Here is a 20,542-nt window from a genome sequence, read left to right as displayed (position 1 = left end):
ATCCACATGTGCTGAGGAAATTGCTTGATGGATGGCGTCCCCCTGTCTTGAATCCAGCCTAAACCACCTTTACAGTTATACAATGGAGCATTCTGGAAATGTTTGAATAGTCACCGTGTTGCAAAATTAGCAAACAAGGTTGGGGCAGGTTGACAAATTTACTGACTTGGCCACAGACCTAAATAGAAAATTCCTTTAGCCTCAGCTGATTAAGAAAAAAAAAAAAAAAAGACTAGTTAGAAGACAGCTCATGTTGTTCATGTTTTGTTTTCTGCGTTTTGCCTTTGAAGCAACTAAGATCCTTCTGGTCCATTTCATTTCTCGATCCCACATGGAAACGATGCAAAGAAAAGGGTATCTCAAGTTCATTCTAGGCTTCTGCCTGAGCGGCTACACCAAGGTGAAGAAAGATAACAAGATCTGTGGGGCTTGTGGATAATTATAACTTAAATAATGTACTGAAATTCTAAATGTTAATTGTTGTTGTTTAGTTACAAAGTTGTGAACATGAACTGCAGCATGCCAGGTTTCCATGTCCACCACCATTTTTTCCTAGAGTTTGTCCAAGTTCATGTCCATTGAGTCAGTGATGCCATCCAACCATCTCATCCTCTGTTGCCCCCTTCTCCTCTTGCCCTCAGTCTTTCCTTGCATCAGGGTTTTTTCCAATGAGTTGGCTCTTCACATCAGGTGGCCAAAGTATTGGAGCTTCAGCTTCAGCACCAGTCCTTCCTTGCTTTATATGATTCCTATCATGTAAAATACCTTCTTGAGAAAACCACACTACTAGGAGATAATGATTAAATTATAACAGCACTTCCTAAATAAATCACCTTGATAATTTATGTTTTTCACATAGAATACAGTATTAACATTTGCTAAATTGAGTTGACTGCCTTTCTAACAAATAGCAATTAATGTTTTTAAAACTACATACTATTCGGGCGCAGCACATTAATTTTCATTGCTCTCTCCCTTCCCTTTCCTGTCAAAGCAAATTCCCTTCCAAAACAATTTCTGTACATTTGGATTTTGTAATTTCATCAGTGATTGGACTTTGTAATCCTGGCGTCATCTTGCCTGGATTGGACAACCAACAGTTTCTTAAACTGGGACCCAATAGGCTGCCAGGCTAGACTGGGAGGAGATAGACAGCAAAGGAGACCAAAAAAATCACCCAGCAGATTTTTAAAGGGAAGGGGCTCTCCAAAAAGGGGATGACACAAATCCATCCTGTACGAGAATCAGCGTCCCTAATAACAAAAGATATGCTCAAGCTGGCCTCTCCAGAACTTTGAAAGCAGGCAAGCAAGTCTACCCTAAGGTGTTCTTCAAAGGAATTTGAGCTGAGTGAGACTTATACTGGTGATGTTGACATTTCTTAATGGACTTTTCTGGGAATGCAGATGATTTCCTGAGTCAGATCTCAGTAAGTGAGGGGGCAGCTCTCTCTCTCTGCTGAGCTGTAAGCAACCCCCAAGGCCAGGTCATGGTGAGGTCAGAGCTCTTCGCAGCATGTTGACAGATGTACTGTCCTCTGCTACACGGGTTAGCAGGAGCCAGCATGGCAAGATTCACTGAACTACTTGTACTTTACGGGTTTTATGAGTTAGGAATTATACTTCCTGGAGGGCTGGTTAACACCAGACTTTCTTTAAATATAGGAAAGCTGACTCAGAAAAAGTGAATGTCTTGACCTCATTCAGCAGGACAGCAGTTGAGAGGGACATTTGGGCAGATGGTATACTTAGGAGGTTTGGGGATAAATTCAAGTATGTCTAGACAGCCAAGTTAGATTAGTTGTAAACAATTTCTTTTGTTTGTTTACCTTAACAGGTTTCTTTACCTATAAACAGGCTATGCCTAGGTATTGCATAAATGTTGAATGAGTGAAGGTCTTTATTAAAAGTGCTGTCTCAATGTGTACATCCAAAACAATTCTTTAGAACTTATTTAAGGGGTGCAACAAGAAACATTATAATTATTCTAATTGAGCATCATGCCACATATTAAAATGGAGCAGTTCCTTCTTGTGCTCAAAGACAGTTGTGAGATGGTACAGTGAATGTCCATACTACATGCAAGGAGCCATTAGTCCTTTTACAGAGAGCTGGATTCCTGGAATATTAAGCAGTAATCACCAATTATGTGTTCAAAGAATACTCAAATAATAATAAGGGCATGAGAAAATTATAATTATAATAAATTTTGAAAAGCAAGATGCAAAATCTAACAATAATATGTTCCCAGCGTTGCACATATCAAAATATAAAGAGTGTTTATTTCCAGATTGTGAAAATGTCGATAATCTTTCTTTTCTCATCTATATTTTCCCATAAACTAAAGAGTATGGATTACTTTTACTATGAGAAAAACAATAAATACTACTAAAATACTAGGTTTTGTAAAAATTGTTAATCAATCCCAGACATTAGCCACAAACTAAATCTCTATTTTTAGTGAAAATATTTTGGATGCTTGACCAGAAACAATCAACTCTCTTAAAAAAAAAAAAAAAAAAAAACCTTCAGTTCTGAATGGGCATTTGGGTTATTTAAGGTATAGATAATTTTATCCATGTCCAGTTTATTCTGGAGGGATGGATTGTTTTTCTTCCCAATCACCAAGAGGTACTGTAATAACTCTCAAAGTATTATTGAGAAAAATAGAGATATTTAAATATATTTGGAGTCTCAATGTTTTCTCACTGAGATAGTCAGTTTCTGTTACAGCCCAGTAAGCAGTCTTCTTCATTTATTCATTCAATAAGTATTATTGAACACCTATGTGCCAGGCTTTAAGGTAGGGGCTAAGGCAAGATAGACAAAAATAGAAGACCCAGTCTCTGTTCTCAAGAAGCCCTGATCTCTCCAGGGAAATCTGCTATGTAGGTCAGGATGCTATAATGAGGTATGTGAAATGCCCAGGGGAATGAGGCGCGGGGGTCAGAGAAGCGCAGCACCCAACTCAGCTTGAAAAGGACAGAGAAGACTTATCGGAGAGGCGAAGCTGGGCTTAGACTGAAAGAATGCACAGGAGCTGGCTAGGATCAATGGCGTGGGGAGCAGACTGCAGGTAGAGAGGCAGCAGGAGAAAAAGCAAGAAGGCAGGAAGCAGCTCCCCGCTGTCTGGTGTTCCTGGACTGTTAATAAAAACTTGACTGGCAAAGTCACTGGTGGGATCACAGGGGTTTAGGGCTCCTTGTTTTTTCTCTACTCTGTTCAGTTCAGATGAGTTCATTTAAAAAGACTGGCCCAGCAATGCCATATAGAGCTCACAATTTCAGATATGTGAAGAAAATGTGCTTTGTCAGGAATGGTGATAGTTTAAGGCTACTGCAAACAGTAATAACCAACAGGGTTCAGTTCAGTCGCTCAGTCGTGTCCGACTCTTTGCGACCCCATGAATCGCAGCACACCAGGCCTCCCTGTCCATCACCAACTCCCGGAGTTCACTCAGACTCATGTCCATCGAGTCAGTGATGCCATCCAGCCATCTCATCCTCTGTCGTCCCCTTCTCCTCCTGCCCCAATCCCTCCCAGCATCAAAGTCTTTTCCAATGAGTCAACTCTTCGCATGAAGTGGCCAAAGTACTGGAGTTTCAGCTTTAGCATCATTCCTTCCAAAGAAATCCCAGGGCTGATCTCCTTAAGAATGGACTGGTTGGATCTCCTTGGAGTCCAAGGGACTCTCAAGAGTCTTCTCCAACATCACAGTTCAAAAGCATCAATTCTTCAGTGCTCAGCCTTCTTCACAGTCCAACTCTCACATCCATACATGACCACAGGAAAAACCATAGCCTTAACTAGACGGACCTTAGTCGGCAAAGTAATGTCTCTGCTTTCAATATGCTGTCTAGGTTGGTCATAACTTCTCTTCCAGGGAGTAAGCGTCTTTTAATTTTATGGCTGCAATCACCATCTGCAGTGATTTGGGAGCCCAAAAAAATAAAGTCTGACACTGTTTCCACTGTTTCTCCATCTATTTCCCATGGAGTGATGGGACCAGATGCCATGATCTTCGTTTTCTGAATGTTGGGCTTAAGCCAACTTTTTCACTCTCCTCTTTTACTTTTATCAAGAGGCTTTTTAGTTCCTCTTCACTTTCTGCCATAAGGGTGGTGTCCTCTGCATATCTGAGGTTATTGATATTTCTCCTGGCACTCTTGATTCCAGCTTGTGCTTCTTCCAGTCCCGCGTTTCTCATGATGTACTCTGCATATAAGTTAAATAAGCAGGGTGACAATATACAACCTTGACATACTCCTTTTCCTATTTGGAACCAGTCTGTTGGTCCATGTCCAGTTCTAACTGTTGCTTCCTGGCCTGCATACAGATTTCTCAGGAGGCAGGTTAGGTGGTCTGGTGTTCCCATCTCTTTTAGAATTTTCCACAGTTTATTGTGATCCACACAGTCAAAGGCTTTCCTGCATTGTGTTTAGGTGAGCTGGTGTCACTGCTTTGTGTTTGCACCATCAGGGTTGTTGTATTATAATTTTCCTAAGAACAGAAAAATTCACGTTCATGAGGTATTTTGCTTAAAATGATGTAAATATATGATTTGTTGTTGAGTCACCAAGTTGTATCCGACTCTTCACAACCCCATGGACTGTAGCATGCCAGGCTTCTCTGTCCCTCACCATCTCCTGGAGTTTGTCCAAGTTCATGTCCACTGAATCAGTGATGCTATCCAACCATCTCATCCTCTGTTGTCCCCTTCTCCTCCTGCCTTCAATCTTTCCCAGCTTCAGGGTCTTTCCAAATGAGTCATTTTTTCTCATCAGGTGGCCAAATAACTGGAGATTCTGCTTCAGCATCAGTCCTTCCAATGAATATTCAGGGTTGATTTCCTTTAAGATTGACTGGTTTGACCTCCTTGCAGTTCAAGAGACTCTCAAGGATCTTCTCCAACACCACAGTACAAAAGCATCAATTCTTCAGTGCTCTGCCTTCTTTATGGCCCACCTCTCACATAACTATCGTAATTATAAGACTTACAGGGATTGAATTTTTAACTATAGAAATCTTTACCCTTCTTTAGTTATTCCTAGATATTTGAAGATTATATTTTAAGTTGTATCTAAGGTTCAGCCTATTTAAACTTCTCTCTTTTTTCCTTTTTCAAAGTTTTTATTAATTTAATTGCAAAAAATGTATGTCAGTCATGGTAAAGATGGTATATTTTCTAAAGCTATCAAAACAGAGAGAATTTTGTATCAAAGATGGCTAGAAAGCAGATGTAAACTTTTTAATATGGATAAAATTACAGCAAATTGTATTGGTCAAAAAGAATTCCTACCTTCTTTTAAATACTAAAACAGCAGGAAAGTATTATTAATGTGTTTTTGCACTGTCCTGGTAAACTTTCCTTAATTATTTTAAAAATATATCTAAGTGAGGATTGATAACCAAGTAAATTATATATGACTAATATACTTAGTAATATTAATGTCCTAACTTTCAAGTGTCTACAGTCTCTAATTCTTTTTTTTATATTATCTAGTATAGTGTAATAAATAACAATTGGAAGATTGATACTTGCTTTTTAATGATGGGTGATCTGATTTTTACATGCACATAAGACAATCATGGTAAGGCAAATAATTTTGCTTGTGGCCTTTTTTCAATTTTAAAAGACTGATGACATTTCCTTTGAAACTTATGACTTTTAACAGCTTTTTCAGAGGAAGCCTCAGAGGAGTTCACATTTTCTGTCTTGAAACTGTCTCTATTCATCCCTTCTAATCTTTGACACCCAAAGAATTTGAATGGCTAAACAAGGTCTCTCTCTTTTGTTATGCTAACACTTTCCATTGCACTTGATTCTAAAGATCTGGGGTCCAGGTCCAAGTCCATCATTTACTAGCTGTGGAACTATCAACTCAGTAAACTCTGTGGGCCTTCGTTTTCTCATTTACAAAGAGTATATAATTCCTGAGGTGACAACAAGACCACCGGAAGAAGTAAATGAAATTCACCCATTCATCTACTGAGGATCTACTGTGCGATGGAAAAACACTTATAAACATGACAATAGTTCATACTGGCAAAACAGTTATTTTTTTCTTCCCATAGAGTCCCTTTTGCCACCGTTTGAACCACAAAACTTAGAAATGTAAATAGTTGGTAACTATATTTATATAACTGTCAAAGAAATAGCAAAGTGGTTTTCCACTAGAGACTCTTTGGACGTAAAGTTCTGATCGTTGACATAAACTTCCTATCCTAAATATTTAGATTTAAATAACTCATCAAAATTTTAGCAAGCTAAAAGGTGAATAACAGAATGAATTGTCTTTAATCTTTTTTTTTTTCCTTTCCTTTTCCTATTTTCTATCAGTCAATTAGCAATCACTCAATTAGGGTGTAAACACTGAACCCATAAGTGTTTCCCTGTCTTTAGTCTCTCCTACTTCTAAACATCTGGCTGTTTTTTCTGACAAACCCCAAGTCACAAAAATGACTGGAGAGCTTTACAGTTGGGTTGAGATATACAAGAGTTCTGTGGCTATCTATATATATCTTTTAAATTGTTTATATATATCTTTTAAATTATATATTCTACATTATATATATGAAAGATCTGTATCTACGTTTACATTTATATCTATTAGGATTCACAGTGCATTTTTCCCCTTTTTAAACAAACTTAGCTTTTGTCCTTTGGTTCATATGCTAGGGCACTATAAGTGCATTGTTGTTTTCTCACTGTAATTCCCAATTCTTCTACCAAACATGGAGTTGCCCTATGAAATGGAGAGCACACTGACTCTGGAGTCCAAATTCAAGGATTCAGATCTAAACCCTATCCTGCTGCCTACTAGTTGAAGGACTTTACAAAGCAGAGTTAATCCCTCCCTCGCTGTGCTGTCTCTGCTTTCTAAAAGCGTTGCTACCATGCCAACATGCTCTCTTAGTATGTTTGTCTACAGTAGCTTCTAGACTTTGAAGTCCTTAGGAGCAGACACTGCGTCTCATTTGGTGTAGCTGAATCTAGTACAGGTTCTGGACTTTGACTGCCTAAACTTAAATCTGCCTCTTGTCACTTCATGATCGTCTGACTTTGGGCAAGTTGTTTTTTTATCTCCATGTCTCAGTTTCCTCTTTTGTAAAAAGGAGATAATAATGCCTCCCTCCCCCTGCTGTTGTGGAGATTAACTAAGTCCCTATTTGTAGAACATTTAGAAGGGTTTCTGACACATAATAAATATTATGTATTTGTTATATGTGTATGCTTAAGGAATTGTCTCTAACTTCGAAAGCTAATGTGGTACTTATTTTCTTTGTTGAAAAGTAGATAAATGAATTTAGATGTTCTAGAACTCAGTCTTTAAAATTGTGCCTAATAAGAACCATTATGACTGTGAGGATGAAATGAGATAATGGATATTTAAGCAGTATAGAGATAAAAAGTATTTTTGTGGCTGTTTGATTATAAGGGCAATGTGACATTAGCAAAATCATTCGTAGAATTAAATTGGTTTCAACACCTTTTGGTTTGGAAGTGTATTGTCACTGTTCATTAGAGTATTATTTCATCTGTTAAACTATTGATTAGTGCTGTTGAAAAGCTAGAAAACGGCAGGTTTTGACCCTGACCCGTGGAATCTCAGAAAGCAACCTCATAATAAGATACCGTTTGCAATACATGTTTTTGTTTAACATTAACCAACCTGTGAAGCTGAACAGTACACGGTACATATTTACCTCTGATTGTGTCCTCAAGACACAGTGTTTAAACATGCAAATGTGCTGGTGGATCTAGGGAGACTTGATTTGGCTTGCTTTGGATTTTTTTTTCCTATAAGATTGACAAAACACAAAGACCCCAAAATGTACCAAGACACATGTTTCAGATGCCACAATAAATGACCGACCTTTTGCTTACACTATGGGATTAGAGATTGCTGGTCTTCTTGTACTAATTCTCAAATTGTCCACCCACATAGGTTTGTCTAATCAGAACCAGTTGATTCAAAGGTAAGACCTTTTTAATCATTATGAATCAGTGTCTGGATAAGCTGGCAACATGAATGGATGCCTGGCTCTCTTTGAGGCAGCTTCTTGATCAAAGAAGGACCCCACAACTTCCATTTCCTTATCTCTTAAATGCAGGGAAGTCTTATAAGCATGCACATATGCTACTTCTCACTAATTTCCAGTTAACTTGTGTAAGACTGCTTAGAATTTGAGTTGAAGTTTAAATGACTAGCACGTCAAATTTTTTATTTTTTGTTACCTCCAGGTCAATTTATTCTTGGAAATTTAGAGATAAGGAAACATATATGCAGGTGTTTTCAAACAGAAAGCTTTATAGAAACAAAAAACAACATTAAAAATCTTTAGTATTCTTATCAAACATTCTTATGCTTTTTGGGAAACAGGCCATTTTTTCCTAGGTGGTACGGGTAGAAATGGGAATAAACACAATGCTGGTAAAAGTTGGTGTTATCCATCCTGATATTTTACTTTCTTTCCATCTTTTCCTCTTTCAAACAGTTGATCTTCCAGTTGCTGACATAATGAACTGTTCTCACATGAGTGTACTCGTACTGACATCAAGCCCTGTCTTTCTCCTAGACAGAATAATGTTGAAGTATATTTATTATATCAATAATATCTCGAGACTTAATACTTATCTAGACTACTAAGACTCATGGTCTCAACAGTGCTGTTTAATTTTCAGAAGATAAATTTAGTTGTTTTTTAAATCTGCCGATTTGGTGGTAGGATAACAATAAGTAGTCTGTTGTATGGCTCATTGTCCAATGTGTCACCACGTAGACTGGTTTTCCTGGGGCAATTGTGAAGTAAACAAGATTTTTATCACTCCCATGCCCAATTATGAAAAGCATCAACAGGAGCAAGAACTACAATATGAAACAGGAAAAAATGAGACTGCAGTGAGTTGTTGAAAATATCCCCCAAAGACTTTTCTCAGTGTTTTTGGTCATGTTTTTGTCATAGGAAATACAACTTACATATTTCTTTTATATCTGGTATAGATAGCATTTACCGCACTAATATTAGGATTTGGAAGTATGAGGCAAAGAGATGAAACACATGTTTAGATGTCATCTTACTTCAGCTAGAATGAAAAATGTGAGACTATTTTTTTTCCTAGGATTTTAGCAAATAAAAGTGTTCAGTTTCCATATGCATTGTCACCAAGTTTAGACCTACCCATGAGGAATGTCTAGGCGTATATACAAGTCATTTTCAAAGTGTAGAAACAGGTGTGGTCATATGGCCTCCTGAGTTTCCACCACAAATGCTTAAGAAACTATTTTCTTTCAAAGCAGATTTGGTGGGGGTGGGGGGGGGTGAAATAACTTTTCAGAGATTCTATTTATAAAAAGTTAAAAAGCACCGATCTCGATCTCTATGTATAGCTCTATGGATCAAATGGAAATGGTCTTTGTTTTGTATCTTGAATAGACTGGTAAATTAAGATATTTTATTTTCTATTATATTGCTTTTTCCTTCTTTTTTGTTCTTATTTTTGCATGGAACACAGTAACTTTGGGTGTTCATCTGAAGGACTGATGTTGAAGCTGAAACTCCAATACTTTGGTCACCTGATGCGAAGAGCTGACTCATTTGAAAAAACCCTGATGCTGGGAAAGATTGAGGGCAGGAGGAGAAGGGGACCACAGAGGATGAGATGGTTGGATGGCATCACCAACTTGATGGACATGGGTTTGGGTGGACTCTGGGGGTTGGTGATGGACAGGGAGGCCTGGTGTGCGGTGGTTCATGTGGTTCGCAAAGAGTCGGACACAACTGAGCAACTGAACTGAACTGAACACAGTAACTTATTAAAGAAGGCATATGCATTTGTTATTTACTTTTCCACAAGTGGGATCATTCATGTACAGAATTTAGAACAGAGCTTAGGATGTAGCAATATAGATACAGATATGTACTGTGCTGTGCTAAGTCACTTCAGTCGTGTTGACTTTTTGCAACCCTATGGACCATAGACTGCCAGGCTCCTCTGCCCAATGGATTTTCCAGGCAAGAATATTGGAGTGGGTTGCCACGCCCTCCTCCAGGGGATCTTCCCAACCCAGAGATTGAACCCTCAGCCTCTTATATGTCCTGCATTTGGAGGCAGATTCTTTACCACTAGTGCCACCTGTATAGAAGTAAACAAATATTAGTTGTTGCTGTTGGTTGTATATTTTTAAGTACATGAACCATATGAAGTAGCCTAGGAATTTAATGTTTTTATGAGAACCCTCTTAAACAGTAGATTATTTTTGACTCAGAAGTGCGATTATCATGTACTAACTAAGTAAAGTTGCTCAGTCGTGTCCGACTCTTTGCGACCCCACAGACTGTAGCCCACCAGGCTCCTCCATAAACATTTCATTCTGTATTCTTGGCTGAAAACCAGGTGGCAAATTTAATTCCTCAGCCTACTAGCAAACATTCCAAGAATAGCCTCCAAACTTTTGTTATTTGCAATATTCACAGATTCCCCAGGAGAAATAACTTCCTTTCGTGGGCTTCTTTAACAGAATAGCATTGAAACATGTATATTACCATATTGGAAACAGATCACCAGTCCAGGTTCGACGCATGAGACAGGGCACTCAGGGCCGGTGCACTGGGATGACTCTGAGGGATGGGATGGGGACGGAGGTGGGAGGGGGGTTCAGGATGGGGGTCGCATGTACACCCATGGCTGATTCATGTCAATATATGGCAAAAACCACCACAATATTGTAAAGTAATTAGCCTCAAATTAAATTAATTAATTAAAAATAACAGTCAGCCTTTTAAGCATTAGCATTCATTGCCTTGTGTTAACTTGCCTTGGAGTTAACATTTCAAACATAGGAAAACCTGAAAACATATATATTCATAACAGAAATACTGACATGCTCTCGATGCTTCCAGCTACCTCTGCCTGCTGTGATGTCTGTTTACTCTGGTCTGGTATTTATTAAAATATACAAATTTGCCATAGCAACCATTGCAACACAAAGCCTATATGTGTTTCCAAGATAAGCAGAACCTTTTTTTTTTTCTTAAAGAAACATACAAAAATATGCTAGTTGTCCAAGTACAGATTAGATATCCTGCAAAATGGAAATGTGTGTAGAAATAACATTTTTATATGGAAATTTAAGAATATTTTTAAATACTTAGACTATTTCTAAGTATCTATTATTGCTACCACTATTATTTTTTTTAAAGAAATCTGAAAGTTGTGGTATATTTGGATATATAACAGTGAATCTGGCAAAGAAGACAGACACAGCAGTGTAAGAATTTGAGTTAATGGCCATCATTTTACAAAAAATACATGATTTGTAAATATAATGCCTTATTTTTATTTTCCATGACATTTGACATTTTGTTTTCAAGTTTATTTGTTAAAAGTGAACATTGTAGAACCTGAAAAAACCCACTCTATATCGTTTTAAAGAAAAAGTAAAAAACATTCCTTCTCTTTTTATGCTGAAAAAGTGATTTGTGCTTTATTGTCAGGTGAGCAGGTGACTGGGTCTTTCTTTGGCCTCAATATTTGGTATATTTGTTGGCTTAAATCCCATGAAATTTGAAGCCCAACACATTTGACTATTTCCATGTTTTCCCTATTCAAAAGTGGGTTGCCTCCATCTATTTTTCTCACTTAATTTTGGTAGAGAAAAAAGGAATTAAAAAAATGTATTTACATAGGTTATTGAATCATTTTTCTAATTTTTTAATAAAACAATAAATCTAGAAACTGAGGACATATACCTATATTAGTTTTATTGAAATAATTACAAAGAGACACAAGTTAGCTTTTTATTTCAATTCTGATCAAAATTCTTAAAAATTAAGTAGGTAGAAAGCAATAGCTCAGAGGGATTGAGGAATCTGGTTATAGAATAACCTCTCACCAGCTGAGAGCATTAAACTTCTAAAAAGTCCATGAGAGGAGAATTCCAGGTTGCATAATTCAATATCTTAAGGGAAGATATGTTTTACAGGATTAGGGCCAAGCCTGAGTGAATCCACAAAATACTTTTATACTCATTTAAGTAAAAATATCACCAATGATATTATTACATATTTTAAATTGATGATGATAAATACAGTTAAATTCCAACTTCTCACCTTTTGCCCATGAAAATGTCCCTAGAATTGTAAATTTTGCTGTTGCATAGCAGATTATAACAAAAAATTAAATTTACCCTGGTGGCTCAGTAGTAAAGAATCTGTCTGCCAGTGCAGGAGATGCAGGTTTGATCCCTGGGTCTGGAAAATCCCCTGGAGTAGGAAATGGCAATCACTCCAGTTTTCTTGCCTAAGAAATCCAATGGATTGAGGAGCCTAGAGGGTTATAGCCCATGGGTTCTAAAAGAGTCAGACATGACTTAGCAACTAAACAACAAAATTACTTAATGAGATAATGGAAACTTACTATGAATAGAAGCTAAATGTCCTTTGAAAAGTATTTTCTAGTATATATGGCTAATGTAAGCATAAGGTGCTAATTCTCTTACCTTTTCAACAAATAGAACAAAGGGAACTCAAACTAAAGTTCAACATTGATAGGTTTTGGGAAAGTTTTGCTTTTGACCTTCATCTTGGAAAATAACACCTGAATTCTCATCTGGCATAATAGCAGGGAAAGCTTATAAGTACGACTGTCATAATCCATCTGAGCATCTTCTCTTAAGGGATAATCAAAGGGTTTGGGTCATTCCTCTTCGGGGAGTCTTTTGTCAACTATTGGTAGACTATAGGGGCATGTTGATGGGTTCTGCCACACTAGAGTGTTAAAGAAAGCAGCTTAGCCAAATCGCAAAACCAATGAATCACCTCTGCACGAGTCACATTTTCAATCGCTCCAACCCCATTTCTCCATTTTATTTAAATATTATTTAATATTGATTTTTTCACTTGAAAACTAACTTGTTTTTAGACAAACCAAAGTGCATTGTTCCTTAGACATGATGTTTTTAAACTGGAGGATAACTGCTTTACAATGCTGTGCTGTTTTCTTCTGTGCAACAATGTGAATCAGTCATAAGTATATTTATGTGAATCAGCCATAAGTGTATTTATATATCCACCCTTTTGAACCTATACCCCCATCACACCCCTGTAGGTCTAGACGATTTTTTAAGTGTCCTTGGCAATAAAGTTTACCAAAATAGTATGTTTCATTACATAACTTAGCTTATATACTGTATTTCATTTTTATTTCTTATTAGGGAATATTTTAAAGTTATACAAATGTTGGTGGAATAATATGCGGAAACCTTACATATGCACTATCAGCTTCAACAATTATCAGCCATGGTTAATCTCATTACATGTAAACAACCACTCCATTATTTTAAGGCAAATCCCAAATATGTTAACTTCCAAGTAAATATATCTTTGTATATCAGTAATAGAAAAGTACGCTTCTAAAAATGTAGTCACATAGCAGAGCTTTTAAAATCAAAACAACCCCTACTATTTACTGGTGATGTCTTGCAATCTTAGAGAAAGTTGAGTAAGCACCTGGGTTAGTAGATCAATACACATTTTGAAACCATACTGAAAGGGCACTCCAGGTTGGCCAGATTCTATCTGGAAGAAATGTTCAGTAAATTACAGATACTGTGAGGAAGGATATTTGTCCAAAACTGCACAAAATGTCGGAGAAGGCGATGGCACCCCACTCCAGTACTCTTGCCTGGAAAATCCCATGGACGGAGGAGCCTGGAAGGCTGCAATCCATGGGGTCGCTGAGGGTCGGACACAAGTGAGTGACTTCACTTTCACTTTTCACTTTCATACATTAGAGAAGGAAATGGCAACCCACTCCAGTGTTCTTGGCTGTAGTATCCCAGGGACGGGGGAGCCTGGTGGGCTGCCATCTATGGGGTCACACAGAGTCGGACACGACTGAAGTGACTTAGCAGCAGCAGCAGCACAAAATGTAGGCAGCAGGACAGGACCCTCAAAGAAACAGGCAAAGAAATGACAACAAAGTGCAATTTTTCTTTAAAACAGAAGCGATTTACAAGAGTTAGATTGAAGAAGGCAGAAGATTAGAGTTTTAGGGTGACATTTTTAAGGTTGTATAAATTAACAAAATTCAGAATATTGAAAATTCTATCAAATATATGATTGGGGTTTATCATCAAATAAATTATATGAGGTTAAAAAAACAGAGATAAAGTGTGGTTGAACCTCTGGGTTAAAACAGACTTAGGAGAAATATCAACCAATGAGTGTGTTCACCTGTTTCATTCTGATTCAAACACGGTAAGGGTAAAACAAAAAAGAGAATCAGGTATTTGAACACTGCCTGAATATTTGATAATATTAAGGAAACTTTGGTTTACTTAAGGTGTGATGACATTTTAGCTATTTTTAAAGACTTCTTATCTTTTTGAGATACATCCTGAATCATGTATGGACCAAATGGTATGATGACTGGGATCTGCTTAGAAATAATCTGATTATGATTATGGTAGGGGTAGCAGGGAGGAAAGGCTTGGGTACAGGTGAAATGCAACAGACAAGTATTAACAATTGTTGAAGTTAGATGAAGACAGAGTTACAAAATATCATTCTTTCCTTTGAAAAATGTTAGAGCTTTCCATATTAAACATGGTTAAGTTTCCTAGTTCAGAACTACTACATGTATTTTCCTTGACATTTCTCCCAGAAGTTTAAAAGCAGAAAGAAGACACTATAAAGTTCTTCAACCAACCAGAAATTTCTATTAACTGGCACCTTTGAATTTGGCCATTACAGATGAAGTTCATGATGGTGAGCCCAGGGCACTCTGAAACATTGAAAGATTAAATTACATTTGATAAGACTGTGATTTTAAAATGAATCCTGCTATGTTCTAATTCTTTGAAAATCAGCAATCCATAGCAGGTACAATTTCCCCTTAATAAGAACACTGTATTCCTCAGTCATTTAACAGAGCTTTTCCATATCCTTAGTTAGACAAAGGAGACTTTTGAGCAAATGTTCTTCCTCTGTGACTGTGAAATTCGTACTGATCCATGTGCATGTGTGCACTTCACCTAATACTGAGAACTCCTTTAGAAGAGGTTGTTATTCTGAACCAACTCTAGAGTTGTTCCAATAGAGTTCCAACCACTTAATAAAAGAGTAATTATTTAAGGTGTGGCCCCAAATAGGAAAAAGTCAGAATTTGTATGGGACCCTTTATTCCAGACTCAGTATATTTTGCTATTTATTTAAAGTATGGCTGTTCTGTCTGTAATTGAATGCTATGGTCTAAACACAGCCTTTTTAGGTCTGTAATTCAAAACACAAAAGGAGTTTGTTTAGACATAAGTGTAACCAGAAAAAGAGCTAATAGTTATGCCCTTGATTTGCTTGAAGCCATGCTTCAGTAAAATATCAACCAATTTGTAGGGAATCATTAGAACTCTAATAATTTGGTATTATGTAGCTCGAACAACCAGTTAATTCATGGAAATTTTCACTTGTCTGAGGCTACAGGTTGTGTTTGTGAATAGCTTCAAGGATAGATGATTCATCATGGGACTATTTTAATTACTCTTTGTAGCTAATATCTAGGATTTATTCCCTTCTTTATAAAAATTCATCCATCACTTGATTATCTCTTACTACAACTAAAATCTGTGCCAAGCCACACATATTTCCATAGATTTAAGGAGGGAAGAATCATTCTGTTTCCATTTGTTTGTATCCAGTCTCAGTGGGTGGGCAGCTGGAGACTCTCTCTTCTTTGCTGACTCTGTTCCTCCTTGTGATATCAATTAAGGTTGAACGATTCAGAGAAGTCTAAACAATCAAGTTTGCTTCATTCTCCACTCACATCATTATCACCTGTTAATTTTGTAAAGTCTGAAATATCTTTTATTTAAGCTCTCACTAGTAATAAACATATTCATGACAGCCCAATATTATGCCAGGCACTTGTATCAAGTCAGTAATACCCTAACCTTTGTTCTTGTTCAGTCGTTAAGTCATTCCCGACTCTTTGTGACCCTGTGTATTGCACCACGCCAGGCTTCCCTGTCCTTCACTCTCTCCTGGAGTTTGCTCCCATTTATGTTCACTGAGTTGATGATGCCATATTATCTCCCCATTTTTCAAGTGGGGCAACTGATGATCAAAAAGATGGAGTAGCTTATCCAAAGACCAAAGCTGGTGAAGGACTGGCTGAGCAGGACACGCATACCCCCACGTCTGACTGCAGAATCCAGTTCAGTGTCCATGGAGTACCTACTCCACGTTGGACACTATAGGGTCCCTGTCACCAGCTAATGGAACTAAACTGAAGGGCTCAGCAAGAGAGCTGGGGCAAATAGAGCAGGTGTCATGGAGGAAAAATGGTGTGGCTTCTGAGGTGAGAGGGGTTCCAGGCAGGAGTAATGGTTTCAGAAGTTTGGGCCCAGAAATACCAAAACGACTACAGTCTATTTTATCTCAAATGGAATGTTCGTGCAGAGTTCGAACATGTTCGTGTTCGTGTTCTGTCTGAGGTTGGCCTTGACCACCAGTTAAGGAGTTTGAACATTCTGTAATTCTGGTATAAAAAATAATGTAAAGCATTGGATTTTGTTTCATTTTTCAAAGTGTGGATACTGGATACTGCTATAGTGTTGCAACATTGTTTGAAAGTAACTGTACAGCTAGTACTTGATTTCTATGTACATTAATATAATACGTGCAGTATTTATATTTTATTTTTCTTTCAGAAAAGCTCTACTTCTTTTCTTTAAAGAACAAAAATTCAAAAACAAACAACCTCCCCATCACCCCTTAAAAAAAATCACTACAGTGCTGGGAACCACAGTTTATGTATGTGCTTATATTTTTGTGCCTGCTCCACCAATGACTGTCATCATTAGTCATATAAGTAAACAGCATTAATATAAGAAAGGTAAACTAAATTCAGTGGGCCTTTTGTTCAGTCTTCCCATTGACAGCCAAGTGTTGGCTCCTTCAAGATTACAGGGTTGAGTTAACTGCCCTACCACATACTGTGTGACCATGTGGTCCAAACACAGGAGACGTGACCCAGAAGAACAGCCTGTAAATCAATATGGGATATGTAACATTTATACAAAATAAAATAAATCATAAAGACAGTACAAACAATTGCATTTCATTTTTAAAGATTCAAAAAAGCAGATTTGCCTATCAAAGAAGTTACAAGTTATTTTAGCTATGACATTCCTGGTCCTTTCTATGTTTTAGGCTTTGGAACCAGCATCCTATATCTACCTTCCATCCTCAAGCAGAGGATGTGGGATAAGAAATATTTTTCTGGTAACGTAAAGCATTAAAATGGAGATTTAGTGGACAATGCCTTCAGTTAAACTTGGTTCTAGTCAGGGTTCCTGACTGATAGTATTATTTTGTGAATTGTTCTGACTCAGAAAGCCCAAAATGTGAAATTCTAAAAATATACTTAAAGGAGTATACACTTTCAGATAGTAGTGGATATTTCATTCTTTCCTCTGCTTGGAGGCATGGTGGTATTGGGGTGGGAAGTTGCCTAATTAGGTGTTGACTGATGGGGGGGGCCAAGCTTACCTCTTCCAGTCCTACAGAAGTGATGCGCTCCCTTAGTCATTACAGCCACCAGCGTCCAGGTTTGTGGGCATTCAGGTGAGAGGTAACATCCTCTCTTAACACTTAAGTGACCTCTAGGGGATGTTGGCCGGTAGGATGAAAAGCCAGAGTAAGGTAACACTGACTGTCTCTGGACCCTTGATAGTTGCCCTGGGGCCAAAGATGCTATTTTGACTCTCAGTGACCCTGTCAAACTAAAGTGCCATTTGCTGGCATTTCCAGTCATGTGTCTGTCCCTGAGTTATCAGCTATGTGACTGAGCATAAACTGGCAGGGGATTTCCTACTACAGAGGCTTTGTTTTTGTTAGTTTCAAGAAATTGGAGTTATCTAAACTAAACGTAAAATCACAGAATAGATTATTAAATGGGTGTGGAAATTTTAACAGATTCTAGATTTTATAACTTATTGTCTGAAGACATACTTTCTCTGCCCTATTCCTTTTCTCCTTTCCATCCCTCCAATGACCTCCATCTTAAATGGAGATGTAGTTCATACACCTTTTTGCCCTACCATACATATGTCATTTTTAAGAGAAAAAAATTTAAATTTTATCTTCACACTTCATGTCACCAAGTTCCTTCAGCACCTCTTTAATCCAACTAAAGTTCTAAATAAGTATATCAAGTGAGAGGAAAAAATATAAAAATATACCAGTAAATACAGTCAAACAACTGGAATACTACTTGCCAATAGAAAGGCCCCAACTATGAATATGACAACCCATTTCCCAGGTGGCGCTAGTGGTAAAGAACACACCAGCCAATTCAGGAAACAAAAGAGATGCAATTTTGATCTCTGGGTCAGGAAGATCCCCTGAAGGAGGACATGGCAGCCCACTCCAGTATTCTTGCCTGGAGAATCCCATGGACAGAGGAGGCTGTTGGGATATGGTCCATAGAGCTGCAAAGAGTTGGACACAACTGAAGTGACTTAGCACACATACATGCATGGATACAACAACTTGAATGACTCTCACGAGCATTATACCAAGTGAAAAAAAATTGATCCCACAAAAGATTCCATATAGTATGATTTCATTTATGTAACATCCTCAAAATGATAACAAATAAATAAATAAAGAGATGGGAAATAGCTGTTTGCCAAGGGTAGAGAGAAAGAGGAGGGTGTGACTACAAAGGTTCTTCATCTCTGTAGCATGGAACCTCTGTCTGTTGGTTGTGATGGTGGTTGCACAAATCTGTGCATGTGATAAAATGACACAGAAACTATATACACATATTGCACCAATGTCGCTTTCCTGGCCTTGATATTGTAAAAAAAAAAATATGTCCCAGGTAACCACTGGAGGAAACTAGCTTTGAAAGGTACATGGAATCTCTGTGTTACCTTTGCAACTTCCTGTGAAACTATAATTGTTTTAAAACAATAAACTTATACAAGTCAACCAACAGTGTGGACTCCTCTGCACAGCAAGTATAAATACAGCATAGCTAACGATGCCAAAAAAGTATCAGATCTGTTTTAAAGGTGTGCTGTCACTAAAGAGCTGCTTCAAAGGCAAGAAGGAATAAAACCGTGCTGAACTGTGTTCTCGGGGCTGTCACAGCATCCTCCATTTCTGCAGAGCTGTGAACCATCTGACTGTTTCCAGGGACGCACAAAGTAGGGTGGAAGCACAAACCCCTTTAGTTGGATCCCATCAACAATCAATGTTAGTTTGGTCATTTAGTCTATAAAAACATTCTGCATCCAGGTACCATATTCCTCTGTCCCCTTTGGAAAAATTCCAGAAAATAAGACCATAGCACGTAGCCCCATGTAGCATGCAGGAAACATTTCTTCAGACAGAAAGGATCACAGTAGCCTCTCTCTTTAAAGAATGCCTCTCTCTCCCCCCCTTTTTCAGTTCTTTGCTACGTCTCCCTCCAAGATTGCCTGACTCATTAGCCTGATCTTTCTAGTGAAGTTGTATTCATGGCAAAGCAGGCAAAACCGTGAGCGATGTGGCAACCCAGGCGGGGGTCTCCTGTGGTCCTCCCTGCGCACAGCGACCCAGCTCATGCTCCCCATGAGCCTGCGGGACCTGAACGTTACCCGCGAACCACCAGTTGCCCCTGGAGACGCCTCTGGGCGGCTCTCTCCAAGTACCAACACTGCGAACACAACAGCAGCCTGATCAGCTGTCGGCCAAAGTTGCCTCCTGGTGAGTTACATCTTTTTTTCTTTTTCTCATTTAACATTTTTATAGTACTGTGAGTATACCCAGTGTTATAAAATTATGCCAAAACAAAGAATAAAGTCCTTGTCCTGAGGAGTATGCGGTGTAAAAGGCGCGAATGATGCAAGGATAAAAACAGCACAAACACACAGAGTGGGGAGGAAATGTAAGGTAGAATCAATGAAACTTCCAATGGACCGAGAATGGAAAGGCTACGGGCAGGGCTCCAACTCCTCCCCATGAAACAGAATTATAACAGCAGTAGCAACAGTAACATTTGGGGGTGTTTATTGTTATTAATATGTATCGTGCAGTATCATTGAATTAATTCTGTAATGCAGGTACTTTTATTATACCTACCTGGAAATAAAGGGTTTAACTGTTAACAAAGTGCCAAATATGCTTCTGAATAAATTAACTCATTTAATTCTCAAAAAATCCTTCTGAAATAGGAACTGTTTCACTCACTTTACAGATGAAAAGAATGAAGCAGTCAGGTTAAGTGACTTGCTCAGTGTGGCTCAGGTAGAAAGTGAGCAAGCCAGAATTTGAACCTGAGAAGTCAGAAGGATGGAGCCAAGATCCAAATCCAGGAAGCCCAACTCTGTGATGGCTCCAGGATTCATATCCACATGCCCTGACTCTCAAACCTGTGTGTCTCATCATGTGCAATGAAGCACAATGAAAAAATAATTTAATTTTAAAATATTTATATTGACTGTTCACAATGCAGATTTATTTTGTAAAGGCCTTTAATATTGTGATGAAAAAGC

General features: G+C 38.0%; 1 long non-coding RNA gene across 1 annotated transcript; it reads left to right on the top strand.

The window, feature by feature from the left end:
• The first annotated feature begins 13,628 nt into the window (after positions 1-13,628).
• Positions 13,629-20,504, top strand: LOC138079266 (uncharacterized). The gene is made up of 3 exons (XR_011144836.1): positions 13,629-13,755; positions 19,458-19,754; positions 20,245-20,504. It is a non-coding gene; the product is annotated as an uncharacterized lncRNA (long non-coding RNA).
• Positions 20,505-20,542: the final 38 nt, after the last annotated feature.

This window comes from Capricornis sumatraensis, chromosome 4, assembly GCF_032405125.1.
Source record: "Capricornis sumatraensis isolate serow.1 chromosome 4, serow.2, whole genome shotgun sequence".
Classification (NCBI taxonomy): domain Eukaryota; kingdom Metazoa; phylum Chordata; class Mammalia; order Artiodactyla; family Bovidae; genus Capricornis; species Capricornis sumatraensis.
This window is presented reverse-complemented; position numbering and strand designations above follow the sequence as displayed.